The sequence below is a fragment of the Triturus cristatus genome, chromosome 4_1 (genome assembly GCF_964204655.1).
Source record: "Triturus cristatus chromosome 4_1, aTriCri1.1, whole genome shotgun sequence".
Lineage (NCBI taxonomy): Eukaryota > Metazoa > Chordata > Amphibia > Caudata > Salamandridae > Triturus > Triturus cristatus.
The window spans coordinates 154726077-154736061 of NC_140585.1; positions in this window are offsets into that span (position 1 = coordinate 154726077).

The window sequence follows — 9985 nt, forward strand, 5'->3', positions numbered from 1 at the left end:
GCTGTCATTTGTATAATTGTCTTACTGGGAGTCATCAAAGCATACAAATGACAAAGGGCCAAACATCAGGAAAATGTCCTGAAAAAACGAGAACAGCAAATGGAACGACTATAGGAGAGTCATTACCAGCACCTTAAGGGGTTAGAAAGATTTAGACACGGACAGCAAGCTACATCTTCTGTTTAGGTCGGATTTTCTACAAGGAGAAAATTCTGAGAGAATGAATATTGGTGTTATGACACTAGTCATAAGAGGGGGGAACGGATAGAGCGATTTCAGCACTTTATATTGTATGGCTGCACTATAACCATTGTTAAAATGCACTCACTTCTATTCTTATCGCTTTCAGTGTTTATGATCATTAACATGTATTCAGTGGAAGCATGCAAACATTCATTATAGTGAAATGTTTTAGTATGTATCGTAATGCCTGCATATATAAAGCGCAGGGCAGTCTTATAGCCACATAATGTATCTGTGTTTGATTTAAGTTGCCCAAATTCATAGGCCCAAGACTGCAGTTGTTTTTGAACCTCCTTGGCTTATCGAGAAATAAATAATTAAATGCATGTTGTTTTTGAGAAATAGCAGTGTTCTCATCCTACTGCAGGTGTCGGAATGCCAACTCGTTATTTACAGATTGGAAAAGATACAAAAGATGCTTTGAAGAGCGTTGGAAGCGAGAAGGGAGGATGCCTTTCCTGTCTGGCTGGCCTTGGAGCCAAGGTCGACTTGGTGAACAAAGAAAAGTAGTGATTTTGATGTCCCCATTGCAGTGTCTATTTCCTAGGCACTGCCGTGGGAAGGCCAAGAAAAGTCCGCTAGACAGGAGAAAACCCCATATCTGGTGGTGCTTCCTACACAGGTTTGGCGGTGAAAGGCTGTCCCACACCTGCACCATCAAACTCAGAATAATGCCCTGTAGTTTCTGTCTAAAGCTACAGGCTCATTGGTAAGTGCACCAGATTGGCAGATATTGAGGCAAGATGGTGACTGTGTAAGCTTACATGCTCGGTGTCTCTACTCACCAGACTCATTCAGGTTAGCTTAAGGCGCATACTTACAGAATCTCCTCAAGATCAGGAATAATTACAGCTGTGCTGGGCGTCAGAAGACATGGCTCGGAGCTGCTGTGGAGCTGAAGCTTGTTCAACATTTGCAGCTGGAATCATGTGGGCAGTCTTTCGGGCATTGTTCGACCTCTGGCACAGCAAGCAGTATCAGCCTCAATGCTCTGGAGGCTGAAAAGGGCACTCACCCATAAAAGCATGCCACCTAAATCCCAATATCCCCTCTTGTGACTGGCTAGGAGAGAATACTGTGGCACCTTTGTGCACTGCGGGATCAACATGCTTACTTAGAAGAAAATGAGACAGAAACACCAGAAAGCATGAGGAGGACATGTTTAAAGGGCAGCAACTGGAAAGGAGCTAAAAGAGATGAAAAGCTCGGAAGGCCAGACACCGGCTTCAGTCTCCAGCCCACAAGCCTTCGATATTAGACTTTATGATATCAGCCAACACAATACACTTGCTTCCAGGAGTGCAGGATCAGGGGGGGGCAAGAGGATGACGTAGCCCCCGTGGAAACAGCACCAATTGCTGGGGCTTTGGTCCCTTGAAAAAGGAACTCTGGTTCCTCCATCAGTCCATTAGGTGTTTCTGCAATAAGTGATGATGGCGTGGCTAGCACCCGAACAGAGCCTCGATCCCGACAACTTTATGGCATGCAGATCACCTTCCAGGACCATGAGAATGCTGATTATTCTGGGAGTATGGGAGCTGCAGCTGCGGAAAGTGACTGAGGCAAAGGGATTACTAGCGACCAGCATGCTGCATCCTCTTGTCTGCAAAGTAAGGGTAGTGAATTCATAAACTACTGTTTCCACAGTGGCTCAGGGCTCTCCGAATCCTCTCCTGGAGATGTCTATTATAAATCCTGGCGAGGTCACTAATGTTAACCGGGAGAACTGTGGTTCACTCAAGGGTCCAGATAAAAGTGTTAATCAGACATTGGGTGAAGCAGTCACAGGAGACCAGGTTGGATGGGACGTGGGCTTAGAGGAATCCCAGGACTTGAGGGATAAATTCTACTGGCTGACCGATGGCTCATACATTTCTAGCTCAGAAGATGTTGAAGGTGACATGTGTACATCGGATGTCGACACTGGCTCAAGCAGCTTATCTGATTATATGAGTTCTACGATTAGAAGTGCAAATCATAGAAGATCTAAAAATAAGAGCCAGACAACCACGGAAGAAAGTATTATAAGTTTAGAGCCTACAGCTCTAAAATGGGTCTTTTCTGACACCTGGCAGGTTTATGATGAACCTCATAATCAGCCACAAACCCCACCATAAAGGCAATGGCTCCACTTGCAGAAAAGGAGGAACATACACTAAAGATAATCTATAACTCTATCTGGCAGCATCATAAAGAAACCTGCATGGATGGACGGAGGGTAAGACTGGCTACTAATAGGCAGCAAGTTGCAATTATGAAGGTGTCCATGGGACATACCCAAGATGGTGGATGGGACCGTCGCCTAAATTTGAGCTCCAACCCACTGCTGAATTTATCTTCCTACTTCCCCTCGCAAACAGGTGATCCAGGACAGTGGTACAGTTCCTGGTCCAAAGAAGGCAAGTGTGCTCCCTTTGACCCCCGCCGAAGCTGCAAGAGGCTCTAACAGCTGAATATTGTTTGCATGATTGTGCTGCTGGGGCCTATGCTGTACGCTGCAGGAGGCGCCCAATTGAATCTGTAGAGCAAAACCCGTCTCCGCTCACACCCAATCCTGCAGACCCTCAAAATGACTAGAAAGCGTAATACCAGTGCTTGAAGCTGCGATGACACTCCGGTGATTCAGCAACCCATGAACCACTAGCAGCCCTGAACCCAGGTCACATCACCGCCAACCACACGACAAACTGGGGTGAGAAGTTAATCCCCCTAAATACTAGTGCATGGGCGGAGGCCCAGACGACCCACACAACTCTGACCCCTGCGTCAGTAGCACGGCAGGAGATCCCAGCTTGCCTGGCAGCCAGCACACACTAGCCAAGGCATGGGAGAAGGCCCATATTAACTCACGACCTGGCCGGAGGTGAGGAATCACAGAGACAGCTGTGTGGGCACAAATAACTTGGCAACAATCCCCTCCACTTGGATCATCATTTGATATTCTGGGTTACATATACCGGATCATTTAAGCATCTGATAGGCCAGGCTGATGCGCCAAAGAGACTGTGAAATAGCGGGCCCTGCTCAGCTAGCACCGCAGAATATGGACTATTGGAGCCACGTGACTTCACGGGGTGGCAAATAACTCTCCAATGACCTCAACTGCCACAAGATGGACACCCCGCTACTGGACAGGAGGGTTCCCTATCACACATACTGCACACCTTAGCTTCTTGCAATAATCCCTTGCAATTTCCCTGTGGAGGGATAGAGCCCAATTGCCTTGGGGGACTCTCTACTGCATTGAACATAGAGGCGCAACTCACAGCCTGCATAGAGTACCAATTGGAGTCAATAGGACCCTCCACCAGAGTTATCCATAAGCCCTATTGATGAGACTGCCAGCTTACAGGACAATAATTGGGTCTCCCGAGGGGAGGTGTTCCACCATTAAACTCAGTTGTTCTGCCTTGATTGGAAGCTCATGTGTGCTGTGTAGAATTGCCTGACTCTAAACTGTAAACCTTGTAGAGTTAAATACACGGAGATCCCTCGCTGGACGGCAATACACTCTCCCCTTCCTCCGTGCCCATAAGACATAGTTCACGCAGTCATGTATTACCATGGCCGAAGTGAAAACAGGTAAGACAGACTTCATGTACGAACCACCACAGATCTGGGACACCTGGAGCAACAATCGGGCATAGAGCGCCACTTGCAAGACTACTCAGAGAAATTGCCACGACTGTTAATAGCTGTCAATAAACTTAAATCCTCCCTGGATTGAGTCTTTGGCCTTTGCGCTTAGTCCAGAATAAATGGCAGATGTTGAGGAAAATGTTCCTGCCAGAAACGAACCCGTTCTGGCTGGGGTGAATCACTGTGTGCCATTAATGGCTAGTGCAACCTCTTCAAGAGTCAGGGGGGTGTCCAACTCCCTAACCAATAGTGGATTGAGGAGGGGGATTTTCAAAATGCTACAGATAGGCGAGGACTGCCTGTGGAGTTACACCTGGTGGACCTCGGTATGACTCCCTGTAATAAACTGTGAGTTCTCTGTTGCTAGCCAACTGAGAGTTCACTATGGGGCCAGCGCTTGATCTGAATGCTCCGATAGGGTTGCACGGGCATTCCGATTTCCGCAGCCATGATTGTAAGCTACTGGCCTTGTCTCCCAGATCATGCTGCAGTTTGGTATATTCCTTGAAATGGAAGGTGGCTCAGCATATCTACTCTTCCCTGTATTCTGATTTATTAACCTTCAATACTAGATATGTAGTTGGTTTTGATGCCAAGTCCCTCTTTGCCTGCCTCAGTGTACCCTCTAAATCTAACATCTGTCTGAAGGGTGTGTTTTATGCCTTGCTGTATGGTTGCATATACACCACTTTGAATGATCCCCATTCAATCATTCCATCCATTGCAGAGCCCACATTGTCTTTGAAATATTTGCCTATATGTTCCCCTATAGTTGTCGGGAACTGCACATGTCATCTAGTGTCTGCAGGTGCCAGGTAGGAATCACCGGGTGTGGTTTTCCCCATTGAACATCACTATCAAGGAGCAATGGTCAAACAGTGTCTTTCCAAGCTACTCCACTCACTTGCATTTGTTTACTAATGATCCACAGCTGTGCACCAGATCAATCCTCGTGTTGAGGGCATGCATTGCAGAGTAATGGGAGTATTCTCGCTAGTGGGAATTAATGTACGCCAAACATCTGATACCTGGACATTGTGAGCCCATTTTGTAGCTGTTTAGTGAAGTTGAGTGATTGTGCTCCCTGTACTGGGGGGTGGTCTAGTCCAGTTTAAGTCTGGAAAGCAAATGGAGAGGCCATGCCAGAATATGAGGATTGTGCTAAGCATAAAGAGTGAAAGCTGGTGTCAGGAAGGCTTAAAAGAGAGATTGCCCTCATTAGGAGCAAATAGCACCGCCAAGATGACACGATCACCGGCGAGTGTGCCCTCTGTAATAATGTACCGGCCCTCGGGATCAATTAAAGTGTGTTCAGAAACAAATGGCACCCCTGGATAATAAGACCCCCTTAGGGTAGGCAGAGTAAGTGGTGCCCAGTGTGAGGCCCCACCAAAGCTTACACAACTGCAGGAGCTCCCCTGCTAGTAAATGTGGCTCCTGAAAGCAGGCACATTGAGTGTTATGCGTTTTCAAGTAAGAGGGGATCCTGTGCCACTTACTATAGGTGCCCATGCCTCTAACATTCAATGTGATTATGTTGTATTCACATGTGGTCATGTGCTAAGTGTTCAGTGAGAGGTTCCTTCCCTGATCTGTTTGGTGAGGAGGTGGTGCAGCTGCAAGCAGGTCAGGCAAAGCAAGAAAAAAAACAACCAATACAAAAGGGAATGAAACATCAATATCAGTCCAAACAAACCCAAAACACAGGCCCACCTAAATCGGTCACAGCCAGACACTGCCATCAGTGATTGGGCAACTAGTTCAAAGTCTGCTCAGTGATAGGGGTGGTCCAAGACAGCCTTCACTTAGTTCCCCATGGATAATCCAGGAGAAGGATAGCCCTTTCTCTCCAATCATGTTAGAACTCTACGTCTGACCTTTAATTCTCCTTCCATCCCTTCAAGGGACCCTGGGTATGAGAAGAAACATCAGCAAAATGATATACATCTGGCAGTCAGGCCCTCTGCAACAAGTCTGTAGTGGCTAGGGGGCTACCTCGCAGTTCTTCTGGTAGTTCTATCACCTGCGAAGCATCCTGCAGTGCCCTGGTCTCTTAATCAGAGTCTCTGCCCTCTGTGCTGGATAAGGATGCCTATTCCGCGGCATCCAACTGCTCTATTCTGCTCAACACCACCAGTTCTTTTGAGTATTTGCCTTGGATATTCCTATTCGAATGCCTCCTATTTCGCTGAATCATCCATCAAAGCCTCCTGATCTTTTGAGAGGAGCGATAATGGTCACTGTGGTAATGTGTATCTTTTTTTATCATGTCTTTCTGTGGTACACTTATTAATTTTTACATAGAGTAGTTTTTTTCCACAGTCTTTTCTGCTGCTGCAGAGAATTTTAAGTCAATATATATATATTTGAATTGATGCGGTGAGTGAAAGTTGGCTGAGAATTGTTTCTTAAGGGGTGGCCGTAGTTTCCTATGGATGAAAAAACCTTCATTTTTGGACTACTATTGCCTCCTTGGATTATTTGGGAATTTCGGACTTCACAGTCACCTCGTGTTTTAAGCCAGGTCCATGTCTCCTTGGGTGTCAGGAAGAACAGTAACTCACTGCCTGAGACAACCCTTAGTTTGGCTGGGAATAAAAGTGTGTATATGATCTCCAGTGTCTGCAGGCGGTGCTTCACCTTACAGAACGCATATCGCGTTTTTCGTACCTCAACTGTGTGATCTGGGAAGATTGTTTCAGTGTTGTTTTCTTTAGTCCAGGGGCCTTAGTTCTAGCAAGCTGCAGGATATTGTGCCTGTCTCTGAAGTTGAATAATCTTGCTAGCAACGTTCGGGTGGGGCTCGTGGGGCCAGAGGGCATCCTGGTACCCTGTGCGCTCTTTCTGTGGACAAGAACAATGATATCTTACCCCCAAGAAAGTGATCTGACAAAAATGTCTCCAGTAACAAGTTCATTCCTGGACCTACTGCAAATTTGGGGAGGCCCACCACACTGATATTGTTTCAAGAGGAGCGCCTTTTGACGTCATCAGCTCTGGTTCGCAGAAGCCCCACCTCTCTCTGAAGTGTTTCGATCTGTTGGTCTTGGTCTGTCACAGAGGGATGAGCAGTCGCCAGTTCTGTTTTTGCATCTCGTACTCTATCCTTCAGTTTACTTCTAATCCTCATGGAGGAACCCTACATTGATCATCAAAGAGCCCAGTTTGGGCTGGCCTCATGAGAGATCGAGAAGGAATTTGACACCCTGGGTTGGAACTAACTTGGATTTGGATCAAGGTTCCCCATGTGGATATAGGTCCTCTATGATTCCCTCATGGCCAAGCTACACATGAATGATATTATTTCAGACAGTTTCAGACATTTTTCCCATTGAACGCGAGAATAGACAAGGTTGCCCCCTGTCTCCCATATTGTTAACCCTGGCCATGGAACCGTTAGCCTGCTGCTGTGGGAATGAGCATTACATGTAGATATCGGGTCGCAGAGCACCCAAATACAGTTTTCATGTATGCTGAGAACCCTGATCTATCTGAGGGCAGACCAGAATGATTCTACCGGCATTTATGTCAGTTTTAGACTACTTGGGCAATGTATCCGGACCCCTGATCGATTGGGGGAAATCTTGCCTTTTCCCTCTGCTGCAGACACTGGCACGGCTGCATGATCCAGGTGTAGACTTGCCCCTACCATGGGCATATGACACTATCAAATACCTAGGGGTCTATATTTACCACCAGGAGAAAGACCCAATAGATAATAGCATTGGTAAGGCACTCACCTCAGTCAACCAATTGAGGCCCTTTTATATGCAGCTGCCACTGTTGCCTATGAGTAAAGTGTCCATAGTGAAGATGTTAATACTTTCTTAACCCCTTTGCAGTACTTCCAGTGATATTGAAGAAACTATTTTTTCTGGAGCTGCGTCACCTGCATGCCTCCCTGATTTGGAGTGCTAAGAGACATAAAGAAGTTGTCTAGATAATGACTCCGATATTGATCGTGGAAGGCCTAAGAGCCCACAATCAGGTGCTTTAATACACTGCAGTTCAACTACAGTGTCTGTTATGCTGGCTGCATGACACATTGATTCCTGAAAGAGATTTGTTGAGCGTTGATCTTGGGTTGTTGAAGAGGTTTGCGTCATGCCCCTCCTACCACATGACGCTGAATGTCTTAGTGAAGATGGCAGTATGGTGCTGGCAGAAAAATATACATCACGGACAGAGAAGAGTACGATATGTACCTAGTCTGCCATCATATGGGTGCCCCAAACCTATAGGACTCTGATGTCGATTCAGATGCTTGGACGGTAGCAGAATACACAAAATGGGGGTACTTGGTGGTAGAACAAGGCTATGCACATTTGAGGTTCTGTTGGAAGTGGGCAAACTCGGTCCAGGACAATTTCTAAGGTACTCAGCCCTCCGTGATGTGGCCAGTGGAATATGGGACCCCAAGAGGGATCTGTTGCGGGAAGCTGGTCGGCTTGAACTGATGCTGACTTTAGCAAGCTTAAAACAGGGTATTTCCGTCATCTATGGAGCTTTGAGTCAGGACCTTTCTGATCCCTGCTCCCCGACCCTTGACGAGTGGTGGGAATCAAATTATCAGAGATTTTTGGGGTCTGCAAGTCAATTTAGTTGAACGTCCAGTTCCATTTTACTGAATTCAACTACTTGCATCACACATACCTGTCTCCAGATAGCATAGGCAAAATGTACTCAGGCATGGGAATGCAATGTCCTTGATGCCAACAAGTTGAGTTAGACCTTGTCAACATGGTGTGGTTATTCACAGTAATATTGGACTATTGGCAATCAGTGAACTCCTGTATCTCTGCTATCACAAACTCTATCCATCCCTCAAGACCCCGCTTGTTGCATCTTCAAAGCAGGAGTGGTAACAAAAGAAAACTAAACAACTGATGAGCTTCTGGGATCCGGCACTCGCCCTTGCGAGATGATGTATTGCCATGTCTTGGAAGGCAGTGACTGACCCACCTCCACTTACAGCATGGCAGACGGATGTGGTTCGTTGGGCCTCGGCAGAGCTCTCATTTGGGCTGACTCATGAAACAGGCAATGGAGGTGTAACCTCATTGAACAATGGGATGACTACCTATCTAGATTGAAGGGTCTGCTCTCTAAGGCTGAGTGAAACGTAGAGGACTGGATGGGATGCCTTGGTGGTTGGTGGTCCCCTGATAAATGTTATACGCTAGGTATTCATGTTGGGCACGGAGGAAGGGTGGTGTGGAGCAGGAGGTTATGTTTGGCTTGGTTCTTTTATATGGGTTGATTAGCTGCCTGGCTACTCTTGCCCCCCATTTTGCTCCCTCAGGCATAGCAGGGGTCAATTTTGCATGATATTGAATGTTCTTTTTCCTTTCTCTTGTATCTGGGCTTTTGACCAGGCTCCTATGCCCGTCATATTTTAACTAACTTTGCCGTTTGATTATTGACGCTGTATCTTGTTGTATAAAGGCATTTGTTATAAGCAAATTCAATAAAATTATATATTTAAATAAAGGAAGGTGTTCAAAGCCTGCACTAAAATTGGAGAGATGATCGTGACTGTGCAAAGTAACACTGTGACCCTGAGGATAGACCTTCAGGAACTCAAAGGTCAAGCTGAAGCTCAATTCTCCCAAATTACAGATATTCAATGGAAACTTACCGATATTGAGAATAGACAAATGCAAAGTAAATTACGTATTCTTGGTTTAGAAGAAGGGGTGGAGGGCACTGACATAAGGGCACTTGTGCTAACTTTGTTTAAAGGTGCCTTCCTTGAGCTATCATCCTGGAATTGGAACCAGAAAACACAAAGAGTCCATTGTTTTTCTCTCATGCTGAAAAAACTGAACAAACAACAGGTAAATTGTTTGGCCAAATCCAGAACTTTTAATATTTATTTTGGTCACATTTTACTTAGGCAGGCCATCTGTGAGAAAGCACACCTAGATGCCAAACATAGTTTGAAGGACCCTCATTCACCAGGCCAGATTTCTGTCACACAACTGTAGAGAGAAGGTGGAGAATGAGGCAATTCCTTAAGCCATGTCACGAAAATGGAGCTGAAGCATATTTGATGTACAAGACTCGACTCAAGATCATCTTTAAGAATATTAAAAGAGCGTTT